We start from the raw sequence: 13,546 nt of genomic DNA, 5'->3' as shown, positions 1-13,546 counted from the left end.
ACCAACCTTTGACCAGAACTGACAAGATTAGGTGGACAGATCCCAAGAAAGATTGCTTTTAGAAACTGAACTTTTTCGCATAAGAAAACTTTTTCGCTTCGCATAAGCTTTTCGCATCGCCTGGCATTTCGCTTCGCATAAGATTTTCGCTTCGCTCAAGATTTTCGCTTCGCATAAGATTTTTGCTTCGTATCACTGTTCACAGTGTCACTTCGCATCACTGTTCATCAGAGTTTTTTGCTTCGCTTGGAAAAACTTTTTCGCTTCACATAAGCCTTTTTCGCGTGAAATTCTTATCTGTGTCAGAATTTTGAGCTTTTTAAGAATTATTAAGTTTTTGAGACCATGGTTAGCACTGATTCTGAGTTGTTGAAGGGGTATTTGCTGTTAGAAAACCAAGTGGGAACTCCTACAAAGCCTCCAAAGTACATGACCTTAGATGATAACTTTGCCGATTTTAAATAGAGGTTCATGAACTATATCTCGTTGACTGAATATGACTTAATGAGAAGTTTTGAACAAGGTCCTCATGTTCCCATGACTGTTACACAAGCTGGGGAACAACTAAAGACTCCTGAAAATTATGATCAAAATGATAGGGACCTGTTAGCACAAGACAAGAAAGCATTTCTCATATTAACCGTTTGTCTTTCAAATGAGATTACTGAGACTCTACGTGAGCACAGAAGTGCCAAGGGTTTGTGGGATGCTCTTGTTGAAAAGGTTGGCGGAAATGCTGAGATTAGGGAAAACAAGAAAGCCCTATTGAAAGAAGAATTCAATTTGTTCAACCATCGTCAAGGTGAAGCTGTGTTGGACTTGGTTAAAAGGTTTGAGAAGCTGATGGTAAGAGTCAGAGCTGCTGATGTCAACATCACCAACTCTGAGGTTAATCACAAGTTAATGAACTCTTTGCCGTACAGTTGGAGCACCAACACTGTGACAATCAAAAGAACCAATAATCTGAATGCCATGCCAAACACTGATTTGATTTCCACTATCAAGTCGTTTGAAATGGACGAGCAAATGAGGATGAACAATCATCTGAGCTCTCTGAATCAAGCTGGGATGAGTACTGCATCTTCTATGCCAACTGCTTTATTAGCAAAACTTAGCAAAATGTTTACCCTGTGACTACTCCAAAGTACTCATCATCTGTTGCTCCACAAGAAACTGCATTTATCTCAACCGGTAATCAATTTGCTTCATCTGGTTCCAGTTCATTTTAAAGGCAGTCGATAGTGAGGTTGAACAAGCATTGAAGGCACATGGGATCACCTCATCCTCAAAACCTCAGCCAAATAGAAGCTCAAGTTATTGTGAAGCTCTCCTAATGCTGAGTGATTCCAATGTCTCACTAGTTCATGCTTTTCTGTCAAGTCATGAAGAGTTGATGCAAGGAAATCTATTGCCACCACAATTTAAGATTGGGGATATGAGAGACATAAATCAAAAGGATCTAGACAAGATGGATATTAAGTACCAAATGGTAATGGCAGTGCAAAGAGCTACAAACTTCATGAAGATGTATGGGAAAGACAGCTTCAAGTATTCTGACAGGAAGAGGATTGGTTTCGACAAGTCAAAGCTACGATGTTACAACTGCGGTGAGATGGGTCACTTTTCCCGAGAATGCACGAATCTATCAAAGCCAGCCAATGATATTCGTGTGACTGAGGAGGAAAATAGTAAAGCTGCTGGAAAGAAGCACGAGGTGCAGAAGCTAAACAGCTCAGCTCCGAGAATTGGAGGTCATCCACACAAGGGCAGTTCGAGCTCAAACACAAGAGCCCTTGTCTCCCAAACGGAGGTCCAAACTGGTATGGATTGGGATGATCAATTTCAAGAGCTGCAGAATCCTCTCAACATGGCAGGCATGGCTTTCACGTCAAACAATGAAGCGTCCACATCCTCAGCTGCAAGTTCCGATGCATCACCCATCGATGAGGTAAATCACAATCTTTGCACTCAAGCTTGTATAAACAAGGTGACATATTATAGATATCTTCAGGATGAAGTTTTGAAAGAAAATGCAAAACTTCGTCATTTAAATGTTGAATATGTAAAAGCTGATAAGATTTACGTTGAGAAGATTGAAACTCATCGTGATGATGTGGCAAATCTTAAACTTAAAATCTTTCAAAAGGAGCATGACGTTATATATTATAAAAAACATAATTAATGAATTAAAAGATGAAATTTAAAAGTTAAAAATTGATGCTTCTGATAAAAAGGAAAAAGAAAAACAAGTTGAAAGATTTGAAGCATTATCTGAGAAATTAGATGATCTTATTGGAGTCCAGAGAAGTACTAAAGTTAAAGTGGGGCTGGGATATGATTATTCAGCAGTACCTCCACCGATGAATGATAATTACACTAGCTTGCCCCACTTTTGCTATAATACTTCTATCGAGTAAGAAATGGCATATGGAATTGGTAGAATACCAAAACCAGTTAATTTTGTTCCTGCAACATCAAAAACTGCTGCTCCAATTCAATCATTTAATAAGTCTAATGTCAACGTATCTTGTGGAGCAGGTGATATAATCTATGGTGATTTTGGGAAGGTTAAACAGGGTTGTAAGCAAAATGGAGAGTTAGAACCCCATTTTGAGTCTTGTGTGGGTCTAACAAAGTCAATTAAAAATCCTGTTTGTAATAAAGTTTGTGAATCTATGTTGGGAAGTCTAATGTCAGGATCAAAAGCTGTATTTTGTGAAACTTCTAGTGATGACAGTTGTAAAAATGTTTGTTATGAAAGTGAATGTTCCTCTTCTGATTCAGAATGTGAAACTGTTTTTGACGAAACCATTGAAGCCAAGGTTGATGAACAGACTAGTCCTAGTTGCTCATCAATTGATCATGATATTGAAAACTTGAGAAAACAAGAATCAAATTTTGAAAAAGAAAAACCAAGCACTTCCTGTAAATATATGCCACCAAAGAAAACTTCATTTTCTCAAAATACAAATTGTAAAAATAGTTCTCAATTTTATGATCAATTTGATAGTGCTTATTACTACTCTCGACAGAAACCTAGGCAATCAAATTTGTGACATTTGTCAATTTCGGGTTATTTTATACTTGTATTCTTAATGTAAACCCGATCCGTTTTGTATCTCGAACCTTTCGATATTATCAAAATGATGAATTTTATGTTACATATTTGTTTTATAGTTGTTGGATCTAAAAAAACACCCTTTTCGGTTCTTAAAATGCTTCGAAAACGCTCAAATCGAACTCCAGGGACTAAAACTACCAAAATGGAGACTTAAAGGAGCCATTTGTAGTTTGTGCTTTCTTCGGTCTATAACCAACCCATTTTCATGCAACACCCTTTATGAAAGACCCATTCAACTTACCCTATATATACACACCCATCTTCTTCATTTGTGCTTGCTCATTTCCTCATTTCTCTTTCAAATTCTTGAATTCTAATGTTGTTCTTCATAAACTAATCTTTTATTTTAACTAACTTCTCAATACTTAAAGCTTGATGTTACAACATATATATAATATACACTCTTTTTTACCTTCGGTCTTTCATTTCTCCGGTCTCAGCTGGTTGAAATGTCTGGCTAGTAAGGCAAGGTTACATGGAGGACTTTGTAGTCCTTGTTTATATATTTAACAAATGTAACCATATAACTTGTTATACTTGCTTAACTTCTGCATATTTTAGTTTATTGTTCATATTTGTCAAGTTCCATGGTATTGGGTATGTGGTGACTAGCCTCGGTTTAATCCCGAGTTGAGAACCGAACCAAAAACCGAACTTTTGTTTAAAAGCTTTATTGTTAACTTTTTGAATGTAAAACTTGAGTATTATTATTTATAAGTTATTTTACAAGTTCCATGGTAATTGGGTATGTGGTAACCATCCTCGGTCTATTCTAAGTCAAGGACCGAACCAAAAAAACCGAACTAAACCGACTTCATTCGCTTAAGACACACAAGTGTGTTTTTAGCCACCAAAACTCATATTTTTCTTCAAGATTATATTTTAAATCAATTTTAGTTAATTTCTAAACATACTTGGCATGTCGATAACCAACTTAATCTTATAACAAGTTCGGACCGATAAAGTCGTATACTCGCTTAACGAACGTTAAGGTTCTTCACAATAGAACTACGTACTTGGTTAAGTCTATTTTGATTTTTATGGAGTTATATCATAACATTTATTATTTTGGGGGAAGTTAACTTTGAGCTTGGTCAATTATCAAGTCTCGAACTGACAAACCCGAACACTCGTTTAAACCTCGTTTTGGTATTCTTATAACCAAGGGGTTTGCAATATTGCATTTTAACCCACATTATTACTTAACATAGGTTGAGTAAAAAAAAAGAAAAAAAAAATGAACAGAATACCGAGACCCGGTTTCGAGTAAACTTATTTTACAAAAGTCGTTTCTTTAATTTCTCAAATATTTACATTTTAAATCCTAAACTTTATTTATTAATTTATTTGTCATGTATTTTATTTTAAACCCTTCCAAGACTACCTACTAACACAAGACCCGTTTAATATAGGTCTTGCTCGTTAAACCGATCTCTCCGATTATTCACGACACTATCTTTCAAGTTACTTGTTAATGTGAGTACTTTTTCATCCCCCGTTTTCCATATTTCGTTTTGGGGGTGACATTGCATACTTATTCAAATTCAAATGATTTATACTTGAGTCTTAAACCACAACACTTATTGTATATGTTTACTTAAATAAATGCTTGATTTTGTGTTATATGCTTTACATGATTATGTGCAAATTCGTGAATGCTAAGGCGGGTAGCCTCTTGAATGCTAAGGCGGGTAGCCTCATCAAAGTATGATCATACGTTAATTCCGAGTATATATGGTATCCCCATATAGAAAGGTGTCGTCAATGTATTCTTATTGACGATTTCATTATTGTCGTCAATATATTCTTATTGACGGTTCGTCAATGTATTCTTATTGACGGTTTTATTATCTAAATTGTTGCAATTATTTATTGTTTTCATATACTAGTTGTGGATTTCATACTATATACTTATTGTCCAAAACTATGAAAATTGCTCACCAACCTTTGTGTTGACAAATTCTATTTTATGCAATGTTACAGGTTTGATGTTAGCTTGATTGGATTACTTGAAGAAACTTATCATCTTGGCTTTAGGTTATTAGAAAATGAAAGAACAAGTTATTTGTTTATCTATCTATTTGGCATTTTATATGAACAACTGTTGTGTTATTTATGATGATATGGATTTAAATGAGTTGTTTAAATATTGTAACTTTATAGTGTCGTTGTGCAATGAGCAATCATGTCGCGCCTCGACGTTTCCGCCTTCATTGGTCGGTGTGACAAAATTATTTTGCAACTCATCATTCAAATGTTTACAATTATCGGTCAGATAGAGGTTGCCAAGATGTTAACCAGTCCACCTCATCCTATCCCACATATCTCAGCAATCAAGATATCTATAACTGCAACCAAAGAAAATGTTGTTTTGTTTGTGAAAATCCGTCTCATCTTGCAAGACATTGCAAGAACTGGCACAAGCAACAAAGAGATTCAAGAAGTGCGTATGGTCAGGCATTTCCTAAGGTTGTTCCTAAACCTAAGAAAATGACTCATCAAACTCATTCATCTGCCAGTGAGATAGATTCAAAATCTGGAAAAGTGCAAAAACCAGGAAAACCATTTTGGCTAACTCAAAGAGAACGAAAAAGGTTAGCAAAGGGTTTAGAAGCTAAAAAGCTGAAGGGCCCTTTAAATGTTTTCCACAAGAACACACCGAGGATTTTACTGTTAAGTCCAAACCCAAGAGAAGGCAATCCAGAAAACCATTTCAAAACCGAGGAAATCGTAATTCATTTTTCTCGAGGGATTGCTCTTCTGATTCCGATTATCTAAAAGATTATATTTTCAGGAATCATAAAATTAAGCTGGGTGATTTTCTGTTTAATTTTCCCGAGACAAGCACGTCTCGGGAAACCCTCCACTAACAAGCTGACCATGTGTGTAGGATCAGCCTGGAAGGCCTGTCAATAGTATTTGGTACTTAGACAGTGGCTGTACCCGACATATGATAGGAGATGAGTACTTGTTGTTTGACATCAAACCATTCGACGGTGGACATGTCTCCTTTGCTGGTGACGTAGGAGGAGAGATAACGAAACAAGGCAAGGTCTCAAATGGTACTTTGACCTTTGATGATGTCAATCTGGTGGAACAACTCAACCACAGCCTGCTCAGCGTATCTCAAATTTGTGATAAGAAATTCTCAACCCTGTTCATAGAAAATGAATGTCTTATATTGAAACCATGTTTTAAAGTCCCTGAATAGTGGATCATGTTGCATACTCCGAGGCATAACGATGTCTACATTCTGGACATGAGAAGCAATTATTCCATGTGTTCTGCTTCTTGTTTGATGTCCAAGTCCTTGGAGAACGATTCATCCTTATGGCATCGACGATTGGGTCACGTCAACTTTAAAAACTTGAATAAGTTAGTTAAAGGTGACCACGTGAGGGGTTTACCTGTAAAATCTTTTCATTATGCTGAAAAACGTTTATCTTGTTCTAAATGCAAACAGCACAAACTCCCTCATAGACCCAAGACTGTCAATTCCATAAACTCCACTCTCCAACTGTTGCACATGGACCTCTTTGGTCCAATTCAACCATTGGCAATAGGTCGAAAAGCCTATTTTCTGGTTATTACTGATGATTTTTCACATTTCAGTTGGACATTTCTGTTAGGGCCCAAGGATGAGACATCACAATTTCTGCTCAGGTTTATCGTGCTGGTTGAAAATCAAACAGACAAAAGAGTGAAGTGTATCAGGAGCGACAACGGAACAGAATTCTGCAACAAAGTTGTGAATGAATTCTGCCACAACAAGTGAATCCTTCGTCAATTCAACGCACCTTACACTCCCAAACAAAATGGGGTGGCTGAACGACGAAACCGTACGTTGGTTGAAGCCGCTCGAACAATGCTGTCATACTCCAAACTACCATTGATTTTATGGGGTGAAGCCATCAACACAGCTTGCTTTACCCAGAATCGTGTGCTTCTGAACAAAAGACCGAACAAGACTCCGTATGAAGTCTTATATGGAACGAAACCAAGCGTGAATTTCTTCAGAACGTTTGGATGTCCCTGTACCATACTCCAAACCAATGCTGGAACAACCTCCAAGTTTGCTAAAAAGGCAGATGAGTGCTATTTTGTTGGTTACTCTGCTGTAAAAGTGCTTATCGGGTGTACAAGAAAACTAGAGTGATCTTGGAGTCTTTCAACATTGATTGGCAAGAATTGAACCCTACCGATGCACACAATGGTCCTGACTGGATGTTTGATTATGAAAATCTGTTCAAGCAGTTTCGTGGGATGTATGTGACACCAGTAATACCAACAGTTTCCCCTGTTGTTTCTACACCAGTTCAACCTGCTGATGGTCAATCTATCTTTGATGCAAGCTGTATTGAGAGGTATTGAAGATGTTAATGTAGCTGCTCCTTCAATTGCACTTAATGTACCACCCATGGCTAATCAACCAGCCCCGGTCAATAACGTGCAGCCCTCTGCAGATACCACCGAGATGCCTGTTGTTGAAGACATCACTGATTCGGATACTGACTCATATGTGTTAGCTATCAACGAAGAAAATGTTCAAGTCGAACATGCAGAGCCACCTCCTTCAGAACCTAGTGTGGTGGAATCCGTCCCCACACCTCCCTCAGAAGAAGATAATCAAGTTCCTGCAGTGAAGGTTGATGCATCAAATGTGCAGGTTGATCCAAGTCCAAATGAAGCTTCTGATAACACCGACTCAACCTCTGTTCCAGCCGTTGTTATCCCATTCTATGACAACCTATGGGAAGGTCCAATTGCTCCAGAACACTTGGTTGATCAAGAAGAAGGTGCAATTAATCCTCAACCAAATGCTTTTGTCCCGGCAACCATAGTCTTTCATCCCATAGAGAGCTTGACCATTCAGCTAGAGGCAACACCAGTCGAGCATGTCGACCAAATTCCACAGTTACCAATTCACTGTCGACATCCGACTGAGAACATAATTGGAGATCCACCCGCTGGCATCCAAACACACAGCACCTCTGGTAATATTAACAGATGTCTTTTTGCTTGTTTTATTTCACAGGTGGAGCCCAAGGACTAAAAAGTTGCATTGAAAGAGAACTCCTGGGTTAAAATGCAAGAAGAGCTGCTACAGTTCAAGAAGTTGAATGTTTGGAGGCTGGTGAAGAATCCAGAACATAAGAAGCTGATCGGAATGAAATGGGTGTTCCGAAATAAGAAAGATGACAAAGGGGTGATCATTAGAAATAAAGCCCGGCTTGTTGTGCAAGGTTTTTGGCAACGTGAAGGACTTGATTACGATGAAGTCTATGCACTGGTAGCCAGATTAGAAGCAATTCGTATTTTTCTGGCATACACCTCGTACATGAACTTCAAAGTATATCAGATGGATGTCAAGACTGCTTGCTTGTACGGGAAAGTAAAAGAAGAAATCTACGCCAGTCAACCTCCAGGTTTTGAAAATCCAAGTCATCCTAATTACGTTTACCGACTTGACAAAGCACTTTATGGTCTTCACCAAGCACCTCGTGCATGGTATGCCACATTGGCTGATCATTTAGTGAAGAACGGATATAAGAGAGGCATTGTTGATCAAACTCTCTTTGTCAAGAAGGTTAAGGATGATTTGATTCTCGTTCAAGTGTATGTTGATGATATTATCTTCGGGTCCACGAATGAGATTCTGTGCAAGGAGTTCTCTGAGATTATGCAGAAGCGATTTGAAATGAGTTCCTTAGGGGAGATGACTTTCTTCCTGGGCTTACAAGTTGAACAGAAGAAGGACGGTACCTTAATTCATCAAGAAAAGTACGCTCATGACATTGTTCAGAAATTTGGATTCAAGGACTCAACAGCTTTCATGACACCAATCGCTACGCGACCTGTTCTCGCTCCTGATCCATCAGGAAAACCAGTCGATCAACACCTTTATAGGTCAATGATTGGTTCCCTAATGTATCTCATTGCAAGCAGCCGGACATTATGTTCACTGTTTGTCAGTGTGCCAGATATCAGTCTGACTCGAGAGAATCCCACATGATGGCTGTCAAGCGTATTTTCAGATACTTGAAGGGTAGACCGCGTTTGGGTCTTTGGTATCCAAAGGAATCTCCATTGGAACTACTTGCCTACACCGAAGTGATTATGGGGGATGCAACTTGGACAGAAAATCAACATCGAGTGGATGCCAATTCCTGGGAGATCGGTTAATCTCATGGCAGTGCAAGAAACAAGTAAGTGTGTCCACTTCCACAGCAGAAGCCGAGTACATTGCCGCATCCAACTGCTGCTCTCAAGTGATATGGATCCAGCATCAGCTGCTGGATTACGGTTTGAATTTCTATGGAACCACGATCAAATGTGACAATGAGGTTGCCGTTGCTATTGTTAAAAACCCGGTCCAGCACTCAATGACTAAGCACATCGACATCCGAATACACTTTATTCGTGATTGTTTCGATCGTAAGCTTGTCGAAATAAAAAGGGTCCCTTCTGACTATAACTTTGCAGATCTCTTTACCAAAGCTTTTAGTCGTGCCCGATTTTTGTTAATCGTTGAGTCGTTGGGCATGATTTCTTTTGAGTAAATTTTATCTTTAAAATTTAAAATTGTAAATATTTTTCAAATATGTCACAATTTTAGAGGGAGAAAATGAGTTAGACTTAGCTCACCAAAAAGATTTTCAATTTACTTTAAGAAAAACCAAAATCAAGTCACTTGACTTATCAAAAAGATTTTGTTTTTATATATAATACTAATTTCATATTTACTCCTATTTAAGAAAATCTTAAGAAAATTTAAAAAGATTTATCCCGTTTAGAGGGAGCTCCTTCGTAGAGGGAGTCGGTTATTTAAAATTTTCAATTAAGAATTTGATCCGACCCTGTGGAAAGTGATAGTACATGGGTAATTAATGATCCTAGCGCGTTAAAAGAGTAGAACAAAAGACTACAAAGTTATTCATCGATGTGTAGATAGGCTTGACAAACAAGTAAGTGTTGGGTGATATAAACTTAAACTCCTGCAGTTGCTAGTGGCTATACGTTTAAGAAGAGGTTGCATGATTCCGTTAAAGTCATATCAATGAAGGATGAAATGCAATTACACATATCATACCCAAGCCTCTCTTTACCTGATCACAGTCGTCTTATAAATAAGTGTCAATTTTAATTTTTATTGAGTCAAGATAAGAGTCAAGTAAAGCGTCAAGAAAAGCAAGAAAAAGAAAACCAAAAGAGTCAGAAAAGCAAAAGAAAAGGAGTCAGAAAAAGAGTCAGTTATAGGAATTTTAACTTCTGCTTTATTTCTTCATTTATTTTCGACTCAAGCCTTGAACTTTCTACGTTTGTAGTCATACAAGATCTGATCGTTAAGGCCCTGAGTCTTCTGCTTTGTTTTATTTTCTTTCTTTTGTTCAAGCCTTGGACTTTCTCTGCGTGATAATATGGTATTATCCGACCTGATTGTTATTGCCTAAACTTCTTCTTTATTTTAATCTTTCTAGATCGAGTCATCTATAAAAAGTCAAGTGTGAAGTATGCTAATATGAACTGTGATCAACTAAGAAAGGTTTAAGTCAAGTTGAGGTGATATGTCAACACAAACTAGGCCTGAGATATGATGGAATCAGTAACATGTCTGATTAAGTGGGGACCACATAAGTATCGTGCCTAATTAAACCTTAAATGTATCATGTTAACATCAAAACACTTGTCAAGTTAAATAGGTGAACAATATCTGCAGTCAATGATGAATTTGTGTTACAATAATTTCAAAATGGTAGCGCGACCTAGGGCTTTGCAAATCAATATGATTCAATGTCGCGATTGTTCTTTGTAAACTAATCAAAGAAACGATTCATGTAAATTAATTCAATATTATTGTTAATATCAAAATTTGTTTTAATTTTATTTTATTTTATTTTATTTTTACTTTTAAATTTTTATTTTTTAATTTTTTTATATTTTTTATTTTAAGTATATCTTTTTATTATTATTATTGTCTTTGTTTATTTTGTTTTATGTTTTTGTTTTGTCAAAGAGATCGATCTTGCAAACGTTAATAATCACAGACCGACAAAAGAAAAATCAAATAAATAAACAAGTGCTTGGATTCGGTGGGTAAATGTTTTTCGGGTTTGAAAATGAAAATATAATTTTAAAGACCGAGGAACGAGAGTGTATTTTCGGTGAATACTCGCGATGTTTTGACCTTATAGCTAGGTAGGCTGACCCTATATATAAGGGGAACCTAACTTATCTTTCACTATTCAACCACTCTTTTACTTTTCACTCTCTCTCTCTCTCTCTCTTTCTTTTACTCTCAAACCCTAACATCTTCCCACTTAAATCTTCATATCCGGCTCTCTTTATCAAGATTTGATCATGAATCCAGAACCTACACCGTCGGTATAACATCATGACACCATCAATCGTTCATTCTTCCTGATTCTGGGTTCACAGAGATCGAGGCGGCGGTTCATGCCAACCGTCGGCTAGATCTAAGTGAAAGATCTTCATATGTGTTGTTATTTTCATGTTCATAGACTGTTATTGAGACTTTAGATATGGATTATCATCATTAATTGTTAGTTTTAGGTTTGTTTTGAAAAGTTTGTAGATCTAGGTTTATTCAAAGTTTGAAGGGTTCAATTAACCAAGCAAACCAAAGGGTTTCTCTATCAAACCCTCCAGATCTTCAATTCGAGTCTGGCGACACTCGTGAACTGAAAAGGAAGCAAAAATGGACTAAGTAATCTTTTTCGCGTGGGCAAGGTTTTCGCTTCGCGTGGACATGCGAAGCGACATACTTCTGTTTCGCTTCGCGTGGACATGCGAAGCGAAATACCATCTGTTTCGCTTCACGTGGACATGCGAAGCGAAATATCATTTGTTTCGCTTCGCATGTGGTGCGAAGCGAAATAAGAACCATGCGAAAAATCTTTACTTAGCAAATTTTTCAGGTTTCTGGACTAGTAAGGCTACTGGACTGTTTGAGCATTATTGGACTGTTTTGCCGTTGGACTATTTTGGACACATAAGTACTTTATATTATGGACTAATTGACTTGTAAATAGAATAAATTCAGCTTAACAACTTATTAGAACTAAAACGCATATAATTAATCAACTATAAGTAATAGATTAAATTAGTAACTGGTAAATATGACAAATGTATATAACTTATCTTGTTTAACTTTATTTAATGATGATTCTCATGATCTAAATGATTGATTTCAGGGTCACAATCAATTTTGTGCTCTCGAGCTTCCAAAAGGCCAAAGCTGACAAGGTGTTTACATCTATAGTGAAAGGGCTAAGACAGTCACCCCTTTCACATGCCATCTCTGCCAACCCAGCTATTTATTCCAAGTGGGTTTTGGATTTTTGGGCTTTTGCCAAGGTTGCTGATGATGCTCTCTCATTTACAACCAAACTTGCTGGGAAAGAACTGACGATAACTGAAGGTGATATAAGAAGGGTGTTAAAGATCAAGGATGAGCCTGATTATACGTATGAGAAAGGAGACAGGGCAAAGTTGGAGGATTTTGTGACACAGATGGGATACGACACTGAATGGAAGAGCTTGGAGAAGAAACACCTCCCACCATATTGGAGGTTTCTCTTCCATATTGTGACTCATTGTTTTGCTGACATACGTGGTGGATTTGACAGCATGAGAGTCGATTGGGTACGGATTATGTATGCCTTGACAACACAGGAAAAGTTCAACTATTCGAGAAGGATATTCTTGTGCATGTTTGCAAATGCAAAGAACGATTCTACATGGCTCATGTATCCAAGATTTGTACAGATGCTAATTGACGATATGATGCCAGAGGTACCCAGGCCTCCCCACAAAAAAGCCAAAGACAAGAAGTCGCTTCCCGAGCCATATCATGTGCATGAGATCAAGTGATATATATTTGGTGTGTTGTTGAGCACCAAAGGGAAGGGGTATCAATATGTTGGACCAAGGCCAGGTCCCAAGTTTGGGTTGTTCAAAGAGACAGAGCCTGCTAGGGATGAGGCGTCAGTTGAGAGTGGAGAGATCTCTGAGCCAGATGTTGAGGCTGAGGAAGCTGACTCGTCTGATGAGCCAGCTGAAGATAGAACGATGGCTAAGCATGATTTGAAGAGGAAGGCTACTGACAAGCCTTCTGTTGGTAGTGCTTCGGGCAAGGAGAAAGTAACCGAGGAGGAGAAAGAAGAAGATCAACCGCCCTTGAAGCGTTTGAGGAAGCTTGGAGACTCCCAGAAGTCCTCTGATCTCGTTGTCAAGCTTCCCACAAAAGGTAAGCCCTCTTCCACCTATGAACCACCCGTAGTTACCAAAGAAACCTTGGCCAAAGTCCTTAAAGACCTAAATGTAGGTAAAATCCAAATTCCAGCCTATAGGAAACCCAAATAAAGAAAGAAAGCCAAGGCCAAGAAAGCCAAAACCATGCTTCAC

The sequence above is a fragment of the Bidens hawaiensis genome, unplaced genomic scaffold (genome assembly GCF_021521415.1).
Source record: "Bidens hawaiensis isolate Kalapana, Puna unplaced genomic scaffold, B.hawaiensis_p1.1 tig00006913_1, whole genome shotgun sequence".
In the NCBI taxonomy this organism is placed as follows: Eukaryota; Viridiplantae; Streptophyta; class Magnoliopsida; order Asterales; family Asteraceae; genus Bidens; species Bidens hawaiensis.
Note: the sequence above shows the minus strand (reverse complement) of the source record.